The sequence below is a fragment of the Protopterus annectens genome, chromosome 1.part1 (genome assembly GCF_019279795.1).
Source record: "Protopterus annectens isolate FY-2018-M chromosome 1.part1, PAN1.0, whole genome shotgun sequence".
NCBI classification, from domain to species: Eukaryota; Metazoa; Chordata; order Ceratodontiformes; family Protopteridae; genus Protopterus; species Protopterus annectens.
In genome coordinates this window covers 1669177844-1669197410 of record NC_056726.1, presented here as the reverse complement: position 1 = coordinate 1669197410, position 19567 = coordinate 1669177844, and positions in this window count along the sequence as shown.

The following is a 19567-nucleotide window of genomic DNA, read 5'->3' as shown; positions in this document are numbered from 1 at the left end:
GGCTAATGCTATGTTTGCTTGATTGTTGCTTGCTTGGTTGTACCTCTTTTCAATATCTGTTAACTGGCTAGCACAAATTATCTCTCTTGGGTTTCCATTCCTCCTCTGAGTTATGATTCTTATGACTAACCCTAGACTTAATATGCTTTCAGTATCTTCTAGTATTATTCTGATGTTTAGATTTAAGTAAGATAACAGTATCTATACACAACAAGCTCAGTGGGTCAACTCATAGCACACTCTGCTTTGATGCTAGTATTTCTTCATCTGACATGTAGACTCATTTCTTTAGTATTGACGCTGCAGTGCAGTGTGAGAGGTATTGCATTCTTGAGGGTGCTGTCCTTCAGAAGACGAAATTAAACAAATATTCCATCCACTTGAAGTGGGGCTAGCTCATATGGATGGAAGAGATCCCATAGCAGTTATCAAAAATAAAATAAAAAATAAATAAATAAAGGAATAGGTGAATGTAAGAAACCATACCTTTTTTAATATAGCCAAGATGAAATCTGGAATTTTTTTACATAATGCATTTCATGAGCAGATTGTACATAGGCTGTTTATGGGGACATTATGGTATTATAGAACCCCCAGATTATAATGGAAAGCTACATGATTTTATAACCTAATCTAAGACATCATGTCATAAATTATATCATTCTTACTCTTTAAATTGTTTTTTTTTTGCAGGTTGAATGCATTCCCCCTGAATTGCAGCAATCTCTTCTAATTATATATATTCTAAATATGAGACAGCTCTATTCTCAGTGAAAGGGAAAATTCAACATCCCAGAGAATTGTCTGATCCATACATCTTACCTTTTTAAAATAAGAAATCTGGACAAAGCCATAGATAATGGGAAGACAACGTCTGAAAATTAGGCATACTTTTTAAATATTGCTGTTACAAACTAAAGGAACAGACCAACAATAAAAGAAAAAAAATCGGAATATTCGGGTCTATATCAGAACATCGAAGTATTAAAACTTTGAATGTTCTGATATTGAACACTATTCAGTGAACACTAAGAATAGCGAAGCTGCAGAGCAGCAAATTCTTTCCTCAGGAAAGAATTTGGTTGGCCGTTTCTGTGGCTTCGATATTCTTAGCACTGTGGTGCAAAGTTACGGGTTGGGTTCAGCTAAGTGTGCGATTGTACGTTAGGGTTAGGGGCTGGTTAAGTGAGTTAGGGTTAGGGCGCGGGTTAGGTGAGTGTGCAATAGTGATGGACCTTAGGGTTAGGGTTTGGGTTAAGGTAAGTGGGTAGATAGTAGTGTATGTTTAGTTTAGTGTAGCGTTAGATGTAGGAATTTAAGTGTATGTGTGTGGTTGCTGTTTGTTTGATGTGCTTGTGTTATATGTGTTTCGGAGCAGCAATTTTTTTCCATGGGAAAAAATTTGCTGTTTTGAATGTTCGATATTTTCATGTTTAGATGTTTTGGGGCCGATGAAATGGCGTTTGCAATTTTCATCTTTCGATAACGTGATATAAACGCGACTATTCTGCAAAACCTGGACACTTCATAAGTATGGTCTGAGCTGCTATTTCTCTCAACAGATGTTGGCCATATGTTTAGTCAGTTACATGGTATTGACTAAGCAGATGTTGTCCAAAGTAATGTTAGACAAATGTAGCAGAACCCATAGATAGAGTGATATATATATATATATATATATATATATATATATATATATATATATAGAGAGAGAGAGAGAGAGAGCAAAAGAAAAGTAATATTTTTAAGGCTGAAAAAATATCATAATCTTAATTCTTTTCAATACACTTCCATAATGTACTATAAAGTCCAAAGTGTCTTCTTACATGGGTCTTGTCACCTGTCCATTTTGCATTATGAGACATTTTATGCATGCATCTATGTATTTATCACCTGCCTATTCCCTGTTATTAAGCATTGTATTTATTTACTTAGTTTTTGTTTGTTGATCATGATAATGCACTGCTACTAGTAGACCATTCTCTAACTTTCCCTTGTCATGGGCTTATCCACGTCATCAGATCAGGACAATCTGCTCCTTTAATGTGACTTTTCAGGGATGTTCAGCGTCAGCCTATTTCCACATGCAGAACATTTCTTTTAGCTTAGGTTAAAGTGTGATACACATATAGTAAAAGTAATATCCATTTAAAGAGGCAGATATACATTTTATGCTAAGAGACATGATGGCATATCCATTATTATAAGATGGAACCTCCATAATGTCCATTTCAGATGTAGGGATCCCTTGGAAAAAGTCCAAGAGTAATAAGATTGATTCATTCAACAAATTAAATAAATAAATAAATAATGAAAAGTAATTTAATTAATATGAACACATGACACCAACATGGGTGAGCAAAACTCCAGTCTTTATTTAAATCTAAAAATGTGCTCATTCAGCAATAGAAATATACCTTCATACATGGAAAACATGGAAAATACACACATAATTCTTGATTACCATGACAAAACTCTCATTGTTGTTCAAATAAGATCAACATGGAATTCAATTAATATGCTTTTTTCTCACAGCTGAGCTAGCCAATAGACAAGACAATCAAATGTTGTCAAGAATTAGGAGAAACGGTGCAATTAGATAAAACTGATGTGCAGGCATACAGAACTGGACATTTAAAAAACATATTATTGTAACTAAACCTTCTCACTGAACTTAGGAGTGTTACTAAATTAGTGGATTTGGCCATTGCAGTTACTATCCATCAGTGGGCGGTCACGGTGGTGCAGCGGTTAGCATTGCCGCCTCACAGCAAGAGGTTCTCCGGTTTTATTCTCGGCTGGGGTGCCTTCTCTGCGGAGTCTGCATGTCCTCCCTGTGGTCGCGTGGGTTTCCTCCGGATGCTCCCGTTTCCTCCCACATCCCAAAGACATGCTGTAGGGAAATTCACCCCAGGGATCTCTTCCATGACTCTGCTCAACAGGGGCACAGGAAAATAATTTTCTTGGGTGACGAAAGCCAGGGTACATTTTTTGGCTAGGCTTATATAGGCCCTAGGGCCAATAGCCTAGTACCTACCTTTGAACCTGTGAACCTATGAAGGTAGATTGGACACTCTAAATTGGCCCTAGGTGTGAGTGTGCACGTGTGTGTGCCTTCTGTGGAAGGTTGGGCGCCGGGCTGGCAACTCGACACTGTAAAAACTCCACTGCCAATCATGAGCAGACAGGCGATCCGCTGTGATGACCCCTAACTGGGAAAAGCCAGAAGAAGAAGTTACTATCTATCAGTATTAGGAGTAGCAGGAGCAAACATAGTCAGAAAAGCATGGCATGTCAGTAAAAACGTGGCTCAAAACCCCTCTAACATTCACCACCAACACAAGCAAAACAAACAAAAAAATAAAACTGGAAAAAAAGAAAAACATCACAAAATGATGAGGATTGCTGATCAATGTGTGTCACCTTATCATCTCTTTTAGTAATATTCTTATATTCAGAAATGGAGCTCGGTTTGCTAACTTTCTTTAATTTCCTTTACTTTTCTTAAGCCCATTAGTTGCTTCCTGGACAGCCTGACTTCCTTTTCTGGACTAATTATTTGTCTTCTACTGGTCAGTTGAGCTCTGAGAAAGATGCATTCTATTGGTTGAATTTGTTTCAATTTCATTTGAATGCAATGGCCCTTTTACAATGGTAATAAAAATGTCTGTCTGCTCTTACTTTTGAATGCATTTTTCATTAAAGTCTGAGGAAACCTTATCATTTATGTAACAGGTGAGGTGGTACTAATAACTCTAGAGCTGTATCTGACCACTTCCAACAGACTTTTCATTTCTTCAACATTTGTAAGTGGTGACTTATAAGGAATTGCTTTTACTTTGCATCATCTGGGGATATTCAGCTACCTGAGAAATTGAGTTAGTAAAATTGTAATGCACCATGATCAAAGTCAAACCTTTCTCTATACTATACCAACCAACTCTATTTTAAATTATTCAGCAGTCTTTCTTAACATCTCATCATGTTCTTTTTTCCTTCATCCCTTATCATACAGTAGCAACTATGTGCTTTATACATTCTGATTCTTTGTAATATAATATATGGAAGTGGAATATCTTAAAGTATGCTCTTGCCTGTATATACCCTGTTACATGTCATCCAGTATTCATTTTTTCTAAAGGGTAGTTTAAATAAACTTCTCATGAAGCCTATGAACATATTCACAGTGTCTGTTGTGTTTGACAGGCATGCTGACAGACAAACCAATGGTGTTTGAGTAGAGAAAAATATTTGACAACAATCATAATGCCTATTTGGAAAATTGAAGAAATCTGTTTGTTTAAAATAATGTATGTGTTATAAAGTACATAATTATAGTTAGGTAACTTAAAATGCTTCATCTGCAACCATGAATAATTATATTTGTGTAAGGCAATTTAATAGAAAACTGGATCTTTGATGTTGAGATTTAATTTGATCATTACTTTTAGTGACATAGATAAGAATCTTGAAAAACTATACTGTGCCATGTTAGTGCATCACAATGCAAAAGAAGCATTGCGGATATTTAACTCTTTCTTTTCTTGAAGAGAAGAATGATGTTGTAGCAATTAGAGGGAAGAGGTGCAATTATTTTGAGCCTATAAATATCTTGCCATTTATTTACCTGCTTTTTGACCCAAAGGGCATGCTCCTACGGATGTTGTAAAGGCTTATGCTAACAAATGAAATGATGAAGAAATGTCTGTGAATTGAGATGGTTACTTGAAAATAGTTTGTTCTATAAGAAACAAGGGCAGATTGTTAAGAGAAGCAAAGCAGTCCTTATTAAATGTTGTCTGTGTACAGCCAAGTGAATTACTACTCTACATTTGCAAGAATCAATGGAAGAAATTAATACATACAAGATAAAATGTCAAATAAAAAGACAAAATGAGAGAGTTAATATATTGCCAGAATAATGAAAACAAAAAACTGACCAATGAATTGTAAAGAAAGTAATGTACCATTTTCAATCAGGCCTTACATACTTATTTCACTACAAGCGTTAAAGAGTAAGCATTGCCCTGCTTTTAATCTACTTTATACAATGTGTAGTAGAAAGAGACATCTTTTTTAAATATAGGTGAAATAAAAGAGAATTATGTTCAAAAGAATGTGCACGTTGTTAAAAAGAATAATAAAATGCGCTGTTTGTTTTCACTATTAATGTAAAAAGAGCTAATACAGTAAAGTGAGAAAATGTATTAGAGACTGAGACAGTAACTCAGGTCAAGCTGTGGTGAAGACGTGCTGAACATGAATGCATAAAATACTGAATTTAAAATAAATCATAAGCAAGTAATGACTATGGCCGGGATTCACTAATCCTCTGTGTAAGACTAACTAAATCTTACACGGAAACTGCAGTGTAAGGGTATGATGTCAGCACGTCATGCATATTCATGAGGGCATGCTGACTCAACTCTAAGGCTTACACGGAGCGTGCACGAGTGCAGGGGGCATGTCAGACTGCCGAGCAGTCCAAATATCCACGCCTCTGCAAGTGCCTAAACTGCAAATGTCAACTGAAATGAGTGAGTCCGCTCAAATGTCCACATACCCAACACTACACTCCCCCACATTCTAAATCCCTGTACAAGTTTAAAATGTAAAGGTTTCCTTTTTTTATTTTTTATTATTCACGATATAGCTGCCCGTATTTGCATGTGTATGCACGGATTTGCCCATTGCTTAGCTACAGGTAGCAGTGTAGACATCGAAGAGGATAATAAACTATTTATATGCAAAGTAAGCCAAATAGCAATAGTGTAGTGGTAGAGCCCTCGCACAAAGAGGAGGCATTCCTGGTTCGAGTCCCGCCACTCCCCTACCTATTTTCTGTCAGAAATGTGTGCAGAAATAGAATTCCTGACATTTACCTTTTAAATCTCAGTAAAATGCATTGAAATGGCCTATGTGGTAGTGAACGATATTTAATATATATATATATAGGAATGTGGAATGGTCATGCATACTGATAAATGCATAAGTAACGTATCTTAAGCAATGTGAAGCACTACGAAGCAAAGTTTACTATTATTAAGCACAGTTAAGTACAACTGCTCATAGCTGAGCACTGCTTTAACTAGCACAATAGTTTTGCTTGGAGCTGCACATCGCGCCAACTAGCGCAAACAAAACATGTTCGCGTGGAGCTGCGCACCGTGCTAACTAGCGCAACGTCGGGCAAGGTCGGGCAGCGTAGAGCAATGTAGAGCAACATCGAGCAATGTTGGGCAAAGTTGAGCAAAGTTGGCTAAACACAGCCACACCTCCAAGCCGGTCTGGCCAGTAGTAAAATAAAAAGCAATGGCAGGCCTCGAACCCAGGATACTGTGCACCATAATCACAGTACTAAACCACTAAGCCATGACAGCTCTAAATATGGATGCATTTCCAACACACTCATATATATCAATGGAAGTTTACCCATTGCTAAGCAGGTTTGCTCTTAGCTGAGAATTTTCAAAACCGGCCAATCACAAATAAGTGCGGGAAATGAGGCATATTTAAGCTCCATAGGTGGGAATAATTACCATAACTGGTTGTAGCTCCCATCTGCAGACAGTATGGCTGGTGTTGGAGAGGGCTCTCATTTTCGAGCACAACGGTGGGGCATTGAGGAGTCAAAAGTAATGGTTTGGCTCCTCGTCCATCATCATGATGCAAGACTCCTGCAGGGCCAGTTTCAAGGCACTGAGTACAAAGCGGAAGCCTGGAACCATCTAGCACATGATCTCACCAGTGCCACAGGCATCCCTCGGAATGGTGAGCAGGTCAGACACCACTTCTCAGACCTGAAGAGACGCAATGAGGACCGACTGAACCAGTGGATACAGGAGGCCTGTCAGATGGAAAATGCCCCACTACTGAGTATGTAGCCATGGAATGAAGTATGTAAGAATTGCTATAGTAGTCCATTTTATGGATAGATATGTCTCAATATCCCTTCATTTACTTCACAGCTGCAGGTGTCCATGCTGTGAATCAGCAAGCCTATGCAGATAGGCTGCTAAGGCTGTGCCACCAGGCAGGTTAGTAATTATTCTGCATGTGTTGTCATAAAAAAGAAGTGAGAGAGCCTGAAAAAGAGTGTTGTAGCCCATTAATAAAGGTATAATGAGTGTTGAATAACTTCTCTGCATGTACTGTTATATAAAATAAGTGAGACAGCATGAAAAGGTTTTGTAACCCATTAATAAAGGTATAATATGTCTTCAATAAAAGACCTCTGCATGCACTGATGTATCAAATAAATGAGAGAGCCACTAGAAAAGTGTGTAATGTAATTAATAAAGGTATAATTCCTGGAGTGTGTCCATGTCACTTTCTTCAATATGTTGTTGTACCCTTGCATTATAGAAATAGTACTGTTGTAGTAAGTGCAGTCAACCCACACATGGGTAGGCCCATATAAAGTGGATGAAGGGAGTGCCAGTAGCTGTTAAGCATATATACAGTCCTCAACTGTCAGTTCATGGCTGACATGTACAGGTTAATCTGGCACATGAGTAGCTTGTTATTCTGTTCCCCAGAAATGTCAGTGTGCTGCTAGAAATGTAGGGGGCTGTCAACATATACCTGATAATGTCACCTGAACACATACGTACGTGTAGATATATAAATATAAATGAAATATATAAATATGTAGCAGTAACATCTGCATCCAGGACAGTTTGTATGTCAGATACAGGTCAAGTATATCAAAAACTAGCAAAACCCATTTTACAATTTAACGGACATTGCCCAGTGTAATAATACATGTAGGGGATATATAACTGCAGTCAATAGGAATGTAGGGTAAACTATAAGTATATATAAGTTGTTAATGGAGGTATCTTTTTACACCCTACTGTATGTGCATAAACAATGGAATTCCACACCTCAATTGGTATGTCTAATTTCATAAAATTTGTTGGGACACATGTCCTATTGGTTTATAAATATCTGCATTTACTTTGATGCATGTGCCCTGTTCACATACCACAATCTTGGTGGCATGTTGCCACCAATCAATCCTGCATGCTGTTACAATGTCCACTGTTGTTCTATATATGCATGTGTTATGCTTGCTGTTCAACTGTTGTAACTCTGGTGTGTTGGGTTAATGGGAATACTACTGTATGCTGTTACAACTAAATTGGAATGCTGTTGGCTATTACTAACCCATATTGTCATTAAATCCTACTAAACATAGAACGTATGGGAAGGCCGGTCCCAGCGGACCCACCTGTCCCACCTCAGCTGGCGATGGCACCTGACACCAGCAGGTCCAGTGCCCAGACCGGAACCTCCTCCTCCGTTGGTCCTGTGCCACCTTCGGGTGGAAGCGCTGCAGGGGATGGGGTTCCCCCCTGTGCAAGTGTGGCTGCAGGAGGGCCACCTATCTCCCTTTGAATGGTCCGGGCTGTGGTGCGTAGGGAGATCAAGCGTTCAGTCGCCGATCCTCTATGCCAGCTCGAGGCAAGAGTGGCGCGACTCACAGGTGAGCCTGCCCCTCCTTCGCAGCCCCCAGCACAGCCACACTCTGGGCTGTGAAGGTGCAGTGGTGACTGCCCATGGGTGGGGATCTCAGTTCCACTTTCGCCATCTGTGGGATCATGGGCTTGCGATTTCCAAACACCCTTCCCCGTAAATGGTGTTCACCCACCCCATGTGTCATATTCTGCCCCTGTATGCATCTTGTTTGTCTTGTCTGTTTACCTCCCCAACCTACCTACCCAAATATACCTACTTCCCCTACCCCACATTCCACTCTCACGTAAAAAAAAAAAGGGCAATCTGCTCCCACAAAAAAATTATGCCCCATACATAGCAGCCCATTTTGCACACATGTCCGCTGGACACAAACTGAAATTTGATTGGCAGTACAACATACTTCGTTGTCCTCACCCCTCTGGAAGGTTTCAAATTTCCATCCAAATTATTAGCATATGCACAGCTGTTGCTGTTAAAGAAATGGGCAGCTATGGACCTTCCCTAAACCTGTCCTGCACATCCCAAGCTGTTTTCCTTACTGTCTTTCCCTCTTTGTGCCCTTTTTTCACCACTTTCCTATCTCCCCATTTTCTTTTCTTTCAAAGAAGTGAGCGCGGGGGTTAGCGGGAGTAAGCACTTTTAAGCAGTAGTTAGCGGGTTTGCAAGAGTGTGTGCTTGTGTGCACTTAGCGAAGTATTGCTAAGCATTGCGCAAACCCACACAAACCTGCTTACAACTGCTTAAAAGTGCCTTAGTCACCCTGCATGTGAGGGGCCTTGTTCTACTAAGCAGCAAAATAAAACACCAATGTCAGTCTCAAACCCCAGACCTTGGACACACTACACTGCATGAAGTACCATTAAGCCACAGTAGATATACAGTAGGTTGTTGCTGAAATATATATATATCATGCATCAGAAGGAGTGAATGTAAAGGTAAGATAGGAATGCCATAACACAAAACCTGTTCTGTGGAACTTAACCAGCAGCTGTTGTGGAATAGCATTACATGACTGTGATAACAGAACCAGCCATTTTAACAGTAAATAATGTTAAAGCACCACTTTACAACCCCCACACAGCATCATAGCAGGACAATCCCCACCCAAATGTACAAAATACCTGTGTGTTCAAGGTCCAGCAAGGATGTAGGTAGGCATACTCAGTACTGGAATTGTCCAGTTTTCATGAGCATCATGTGCAAATGTCAACAAAAAGAAACACAAACTGTGCAGAATTGAGTACATTAATATCCACAGTATAGCAGTTCACAAACAGTTCATGTGCCAAATGAAAACATCTCAATAACTACGTATGTATGGCAGCAAATTGTATAAGTAGAAAATAAACTACATACTCCCATGTATCTTGTGTTAGCATTTGTAGGGGTGAGTACAAATCTACACTGTCAACTGTGTACTGGAATTGGCAACATTCAGGTCTAAGTGCAACATTCAAATCACAGGCTACACCCCTAGCATCAGTAATAAGAACTATACCAACCTTCTGACTTACACAATGGTGTCCACAGCAAACAAGCATGGTCCCCACTCCGGTAAGCTGAAAGGGCTATGCCTACCTGACTTAGCAATTTATAGCATTGGGTTGCTATGACAGTGAATACTGTAAATACCACATAGCAGGCTGCATGCAATTGCCAAATGGTGGCCACCAATTGGTGTAGAAGCCATCACATTCACATGTGCAGATACCCATAAAAGCAGGCTGTATTTGCTGTCCACACATGCAATCATTTCATTGCAGCTATGAAGGGAGAGAGAGAGAGAGAGAGAACAAGAGAGAGAGAGAGAAACGGATGCAGACAACAGCTGCAGAATAAAAAAAATAAAAAAAAAATAAATATCGAAAGAAGAAGTTATATATTGAAAGAAAATAAGAAAAAAGAAAAGAATATATTGAAAAAAATATATAGACAAAACAAATATATTGAAAAATAATATATTTTAAAAAAAATTATATATATATATATATATATATATATATATATATATATATATATATATATCTATAAAACTAACAAATATATTGAAAAAAGATATATATTGAAAAAATATATATCTGAAAAAAATATATATTGAAAAAATATATTGTAAAAAAAAATAATATATTGAAAAATAAATAATATATTGAAAAAAAATTATATTGAAAAAAGAGAAATATATCTGAAAACATTGCTGAGATATATTAAATACATCTATCAGTAAACACACGGAAGCGAAAAATACGAACACATACAAAGGAAAGGTATGTAACAGCTATGTATTTACTGGCATGTAGTGGATGTTTATGAAGAGTACTCTACATAGTTTGAATCATCCATATGTGGCAGCAGTATGTATATATGCACAGATGCTCTGCATAACTACTGGCATGGAGAAATCAGTGTGTAGCTGTGTGCAGTGGGATATGACTGTGACATATGTAGTTCAGCATTAAATGTGAAACATCTGATCTATGTTATCTGTGTTTTGTACAGTAGCATGTACAATGTCTGTTTGGGGGAGTAGCGCATATGGTTACATAAACATGGAAGTGACAGAGTAACAAATGCATGATAGTCATATTAATGTGTAGCTTAGCATTGGCAACAGCTGTAGCAGGCTAGTATGCTAATCTAACATTTGCAGCTCTCTCTCTCTCTCTCTCTCTATATATATATATATATATATATATATATATATATATATATATATATATATACACACACACCCTCTAATATTACTATGTGCTCACATGTGACACCTGTTCATGTTGCAGCATGGACCAAGAGGTCAGCCGTGAGGTACACAAACTTACAACAGTGTGGACCTTGTGTGTGTATGGCACACACATATGGAGAGATCTGTCTGTGTCAGATATATTAGCATCTGTACATGTGCATAGAGCAAGGTACATACTGCAACTGCTTGTGAAGGGTTGACATATATATGTTGTTGAAGGTTGTTATGTGCATATTTCAATGTAGGTTGTAGTGTGTGGCAAACAAGACAGCATACAGTGCTGGTGTATGATATGTGGTGGTTAAATGCTGTGGGTATGATTCGTCAGGTTTGCAGCCAGTGAGGCCTGCTAAAGCTACATGGGCTGAGAACACCTTCAATGCATTCCGCACAACACTGTGCAATATTATGACATAACTGTATACCTCACAACCTTCACATAAGTGATATCCCCACCATGAAAGGTGGACTGTATATGTGCCTATATGTATATCTATATGTACACCAATGGATGATTGTATGTATGTGTGTGTATATATATATATCTATATATATATATATATATATATATATATATATATATATATAGATATGTATATATATATATATATATATATATATATCTATCTATCTATATATATATATATATATATATATATATATATATATATATATACATATATACAGAGAGAGAGAGAGGGAGAGAGACAGGGACATATTTATTGCAACAGATGCCTGGTGACAAAGCCATGGACTCAAGTTCAATGTTGACACTGATTGGCATCCCTTCTTGCAAAAACTCTGTACCCATTAACTAACACATAGGTGGTAGTCTACTAAACACCTAAGGTGTAATGAGAGGCCATGGGACACAGGTGGACAGTAGTCTCCCCTCTGATAATCACAGTGCCACACTAGTCATGTCATCTGTCTATGTGGCACACGTCATCACAAAAGGTGTGTCATCCAGGGAAATATAGGTCAATGTTCCCCTCTACTCATCACACATAAAGCCCATTATAGAGTACAATGCCCCATGTGGTATGTACCTCACAAGACATCTACAGCAACTGGAAACAACACAGACACACCTCACAAAGAGTAATACCAGCCTCAAACAGATGCCCTATGCAGACCGTGTCACAAACACACAGCTAGACTGTGTCGCATACTGCCTACACAGAGGTGACCTCTGCCTAACATACTAAGCTATGTCAAACCACAACTGTTGGACATGCTCCACATAAACATATCACAATCCCTATGAGCTACACACTCTAGGGGACCTAAACCTTGTGACCTGAATAAACAGCACATGCTGGAGGGATAGACTCCTATCTCAGAGACCTCCCATACTCTGGAACAAACCACCTATCAATAGCAAACAAAGCTCCTAATTAGCAGTCGTCAGAAATAATCCTGATGATTGTATGGGAGATAGGAAATACACCCCTGGAATCACCTCTGTGGCTCTGCTTGTCAGGGCCACGTGAAACGTAATTACCTGTGTGTCAAATGCCAGGGTAGCATATGGCTAGACCTCTATAGGCCTTAGGGCCAATAGCCTACTACCTACCTATGAAGCGATACACACCCACATGTACTTGTTGCAATAATTGCTATATGAGGTTGACTGAATGTGATGGTGAATGTGTTGGTGAATGTGTTAGTGTTCTGTATATGTGTGATAGCTTACTGGGAAACTGTTTCTGTCATAGTATTATGTGTCCTAGCTGTGATCCCAGCAAAAGATGTGTATGCAATTGCTAGTTGGAAAAATCAGTACGCCATACGGTCTGTCGTAAGTCCCTTGGTGTCGACTGGGGTGTCCCATTGTAGGCTATAGCAGTACATGTATGCTTATTGAGTGTTACTGCTGGTGAATACAACTCCTGTATGAACTGTAGTACTACCTGAAGCTGTATGCCTAAACAGCACAGTATGGTGTAGGTCCACATTTCTTGGAACCACTGTTATGTGTGTTCCCTGTAGTCCTCACAGATTACATACCTCAGGCATAACTTTCGTAACTACTGACACACAGTACTGTATGGTACACAGGTAAAGGTCAGCTGGATTGCCATACCTTTGTGTCTGGTATGTATGTCTGATGTGTGTGTGGGTATGCCTGTACCATGGCCTCGGTCATATGTGTGTTACAGGATATAGATGCGTATCTAGCAACATGTATAGTGTAGTACTGCAGTATGCCACTTATATCAACAAATGTGCACATTTGTTAGGCAGGGGTTTGCCATCAATGACTAGTGTGGTATACTGGTAATACTGTAACTGGACTGTACAATCATTGCAATGGAGTACATATTTCTTGATGCATTAGCTTGATGTATACCTCCTGTGGCTAGGTGGTGCATTGTGTCACATACAGTGTGCCATGTACTGTTTATAGTATTACATACTGGTTTATCTTTGTTGCTGTGCAAAACATGGTTAGATATATAGGGTGTGCCAGGCATTGTCAGGCAGTTGTGGGCTGAGCACTATGTTGTATTGAAAGTGTGTATCCTGTGACAGCCAATAGGTTGCTATATATGGCAGTTTATTGATATCTGTACTTAGAATGTTAAGTGTGCCACATGACTTGCTCACACATATTGTTTCATTGTCTTCCAGGGCCATGTCCCACCATCGCAACCCCAGCTATAGCCCGGCAGAGGAGGAAATAATAACAACAAGCCTGGTGCAGCACTATGCCCTGCAGTTCTCCAGAACCAGCCAGGACCAGCATGAGCAGACTGCACTGTGGCAAGACCTTGTCCATAGGGTAAATGACACAGGCATGCATAACCAGACATATGAGCAGGTACACCATCACTGCAATGATTTAATTAGACATGTCCGGCAGCATGTGTCTGATATCTGTGGACAACAGCTTGCCACAGGTGGTGGGGTAGCCATCCATTCCCCCCCCCTCACCAGAGTGGAGGAGCTGCTCCTGAGCCAGGTGGCTCCTGGCCAACAACAACAACAACTAACATGTATCATCATGGAGGCCGGAGCAACACAGCAAGTTGACACGAAGCATGCAGGTAACATGGCATAGCTGTAGACTACTGTTACCTCTATTGTTAGAGCATGCTTATGTGAGATGTGTACTGTGTAGTTAGAAGATGTGGTGCCTAGTGTTGTGCAATACTAATAATTAGGAATATGATCTGTAGGCCTGTGACTGTCAACCGTTGTACTACTGTAACATTACAAACACACAGTAGCAATGCCACAGTTGTTGCCACTGACAAACTGTCTCATATCCTTGTACGTCCCTCTGGTGTGACAGCAAGGCAGCAGACCCATGTTGTTGAGTGTGTTCTACATTTAAAATTGCTAATTATATGTGCATGTCATAGGTGAGGTGTAGGCCATGTACACCTATCACACCTACGGATAATGCATGCTGTGCATGTTTGCTGTGAGATTATGCACATCCCAGTAATGTGGGTAGCTGCCTAAAACACATACAATACACAGAGTATCCCACACAATTGTGGCAACACTGTAGTGGACGCTGGATAGACAGAGTTGATACACATGCACACAACATATACAACTTTGTCATACACAGTGCACGTTAACATGCTACACATGGTGTATTCAGACACCCGCTGTAAGGTCACACTACAGTATCCCAAATGTCATCCACAAAGCACATATGATATACCTGAGGGGTAGATGCCTCTCATGTGGCTGTGCGACACTCTTCAACACATAACATATTCATGTTAGGCAATGCCCCCTATTGGGTACCATACAAACCCATGTAACAACTGGCTGTGAAATGGTGAATGTAGCCAGGGTACTGCAGTTCTGGAACAGCATGGTATTTGCCGGTCTGGCACACATTAGTAGCCTTGAGTGACCACATGATGCTGCATGATGATGGCTCATGATACTACACCCCATCCAGTTACAGTGACCACAGTACCACACATAGCATTAACTGCTATGCACCTCAATGTTGTGTGTGTGCAAACATATGCACCGATACACATTATGCATAGCAATCACCATTTGTACAAAGTGACACATATATGTCATGTAATGCTATTGAGTGTACAGGTCACATGACACACACTGTGTATGTGTGAAGTTTAATGTTGCAGTTGTGTTGTAGCATGCCATGTCATGGCTGGCACTGGCATGTCCACAATATGTCCTACACTCACCATAACCACTGTACAATGGCTATGTTGATCAATGGTATTCCATCAGGTATACAGGCACCACTCATCCTGTGTGTATACATAGCATGCATGTGCTAAACTTGTGTCCACAATCATCTGCTAAAGACACAGACACACTAATCAGAAATGGATATCTATGTGACACACAAATACACATCCGGCCATGGTATGTATATCTGTGAGTGATGGTGCAGAAGACATTGCAGAGCTTTTAATACTTGCACAGCAATGTTGTGCCCATGTACACATTGAGTTCCAGGGTGAGGCCGATCACTGAACAACAACACACATGCATCAAAGCCATGTATACTGTTATTAGCAACAGCTGTCTACACCCGCACTGCATGCTGTTGAGCAACACACATCCTGCATGCTGACATGTATGATATAACTGTTTGCCTTGTGATACTGTACCCCACCATCACCCGCTATTGAGTATGTTCTGGATTGCTGGTGGTGTGTGTGTGTGTGTGTGTGTGTGTGTTTGTGTGTGTGTGTGTGTGTGTGTGTATGTGTGTGTTTGTGTATGTGTGCCTGTTTTAGAGAGGAGTGCATTTGTGTGCATGTGTTCATGTGTGCATTTGTGCATGTGTTCATGTGTGCATGTGTGCATGTGTGCATGTGTTCATGTGTTCATGTGTGCATGTGTTCATGTGTGCGTGTGTGCATGTGTGCATGTGTTCATGTGTTCATTTGTGCATGTGTTCATGTGTGCAAGTGTGCATGTGTTCATGTGTGCATGTGTTTCTGTGTGCATGTGTGCATGTGTTCATGTGTTCATGTGTTCATATGTGCATATGTGCATGTGTTCATGTGTGCATGTGTGCATGTGTTCCTGCGTGCATGTGTGCATGTGTTCATGTGTGCATGTGTGCATGTGTGCATGTGTTCATGTGTGCATGTGTGCATGTATTCCTGTGTGCATGTGTTCATGTGTGCATGTGTGCATGTGGTCATGTGTTCGTGTGTGCATGTGTGCATGCGTGCATGTGTGCATGTGTTAATGTGTGCATGTGTTCATGTGTGCATGTGTTCATGTGTTCATGTGTGCTTGTGTGCTCATGTGTGCATGTGATCAATTGTCCATGAGTGCATGTGTCCACGTGTTCATGTGTGTATGTGTTCATGTGTGCATGTCTTCATGTGTGCATGTGTGCATGTGTTCATGTGCTCATGTGATCTGTGTGCATGAGTTCATGTGTTCATGTGTGCATGTGTGCATGTGTTCATGTATGCATGTGTGCATGTGTTCATGTGTGCATGTGTTCATCTGTGCATGTGTGCATGTGTTCATGTGTGCATGTGTTCATGTGTGCCTGTCTGCATGTGTGCATGTCTGCATGTGTGCATGTGTGCATGTGTGCATGTGTTCATGTGCTCATGTGTGCATGAGTTCATGTGTCCATGAGTGCATGTGTCCATGTGTTCATGTGTGCATGTGTGCATGTGTTCATGTCTGCATGTGTGCATGTGTGCATGTGTGCATGTGTGCATGTGTTCCTGTGTGCATGTGTGCATGTGTTCATGTGTGCATGTGTGCATGTGTGCATGTGTTCATGTGTGCATGTGTGCATGTGTTCATGTGTGCATGTATTCCTGTGTGCATGTGTTCATGTGTGCATGTGTGTATGTGCCCATGTGTGCATGTGTGCATGCGTGCATGTCTGCATGTGTTCATGTGTGCATGTGTTCATGTGTGCATGTGTTCATGTGCTCATGTGTGCTTGTGTGCTCATGTGTGCATGTGATCATGTGTCCATGAGTGCATGTGTCCATGTGTTCATGTGTGCATGTGTTCATGTGTTCATGTGTGCATGTGTTCATGTGCTCATGTGATCATGTGTGCATGAGTTTTCATGTGTTCATGTGTGCATGTGTTCATGTGTGCATGTGTGCATGTGTGCATGTGTTCATGTGTGCATGTGTGCATGTGTTCATCGGTGCATGTGTGCATGTGTTCATGTGTGCATGTGTGCCTGTCTGCATGTGTTCATGTCTGCATGTGTGCATGTGTGCATGTGTTCATGTGCTCATGTGTGCATGAGTTCATGTGTCCATGAGTGCATGTGTCCATGTATTCATGTGTGCATGTGTGCATGTGTTCATGTCTGCATGTGTGCATGTGTGCATGTGCTCATGTGTTCATATGTGCATGTGTGCATGTGTTCATGTGTTCATGTGCTCATGTGTGCATGTGTTCATGTGTTCATGTGCTCATGTGTGCATGTGTTCATGTGTGCATGCGTGCATGTGTTCATGTGTGCATGTGTTCAAGTGTGCATGTGTGCATGTGTTCATGTGTTCATGTGTGCATGTGTTCATGTGTTCATGTGTGCTTGTGTGCTCATGTGTGCTTGTGATCATGTGTCCATGAGTGCATGTGTCCATGTGTTCATGTGTGCATGTGTTCATGTGTGCATGTCTTCATGTGTGCATGTGTGCATGTGTTCATGTGCTCATGTGATCATGTGTGCATGAGTTCATGTGTGCATGAGTGCATGTGTTCATGTGTGCATGTGTGCATGTGTACATGTGGTCATCTGTGCATGGGTGCATGTGTTCATGTGTGCATGTGTGCATGTTTTCATGTCTGCATGTGTGCATGTGTGCTTGTGTGCTCATGTGTGCATGTGATCATGTGTCCATGAGTGTATGTGTCCATGTGTTCATGTGTGCATGTGTTCATGTGTGCATGTCTTCATGTGTGCATGTGTGCATGTGCTCATGTGATCATGTGTGCATGAGTTCATGTGTTCATGTGTGCATGTGTGCATGTGTTCATGTGTGCATGTGTGCATGTGTTCATGTGTGCATGTGTTCATGTGTGCATGTGTGCATGTGTTCATGTGTGCATGTGTTCATGTGTGCATGTGCATGTGCATGTGTGCATGTGTTCATGTGTGCATGTGTGCATGTGTTCATGTGTGCATGTGTTCATGTGTTCATGTGTGCATGTGTTCATGTGTGCATGTGTTCATGTGTGCATGTGTGCATGTGTTCATGTGCATGTGCATGTGTGCATGTGTTCATGTGTTCATGTGCATGTGCATGTTCATGTGCATGTGCTCATGTGTGCATGTGTTCATGTGTTCATGTGTGCATGTCTGCATGTGTACGTGTGCATGTGTGCATGTGTTCATGTGTTCATGTCTGCATGTGTGCATGTGTTCATGTTCATGTGTGCGTCTGCATGTGTGCATGTGTGCATGTGTTCATGTGCATGTGTGCATGTTCATGTGTGCATGTGTTCATGTGTTCATGTGTGCATGTGTTCATGTGTGCATGTGTTCATGTGTTCATGTGTTCATGTGTGCATGTGTTCATGTGTTCATGTGTGCATGTGTTCATGTGTTCATGTGTTCATGTCTTCATGTGCATGTGTGCATATGTGCATGTGTTCATGTTCATGTGTGCATGTGTGCATTTGTGCATGTGTTCATGTGTGCATGTGTGCATGTGTTCATGTGTTCATGTGTGCATGTCTGCATGTGTGCATATGTTCATGTGTGCGCATGTGCATGTGTTCATGTGTTCATGTGTGCATGTCTGCATGTGTTCATGTGTGCATGTGTTCATGTGTGCATGTCTTCATGTGTTCATGTGTTCATGTGTGCATGTGTGCATGGGTGCATGTGTTCATGTGTGCATGTGTTCATGTGTGCATGTGTGCATGTGTTCATGTGTGTGCATGTGTGCATGTGTTCATGTGTTCATGTGTGTGTGTGCATGTGTTCATGTGTTCATGTGATGCATGTGTTCATGTGCATGTGTTCATGTGTGCATGTTCATGTGTGCATGTGTTCATGTGTGCATGTGTGCATGTGTGCATGTCTGCATGTGTGCATGTGTTCATGTGTGCATGTGTGCATGTGTGCATGTTCATGTGTTCATGTGTTCATGTGTGCATGTTTGCATGTGGTCATGTGTGCATGTGCATGTGTTCATGTGTTCATGTGTGCATGTGTTCATGTGCATGTGTGCATGTGTTCATGTGTGCATGTTCATGTGCATGTGTTCATGTGTGCATGTTCATGTGTGCATGTGCATGTGCATGTGTTCATGTGTGCATGTGTGCATGTGTGCATGTGTTCATGTGTGCATGTGTGCATGTGTTCATGTGTTCATGTGTTCATGTGTGCATGTG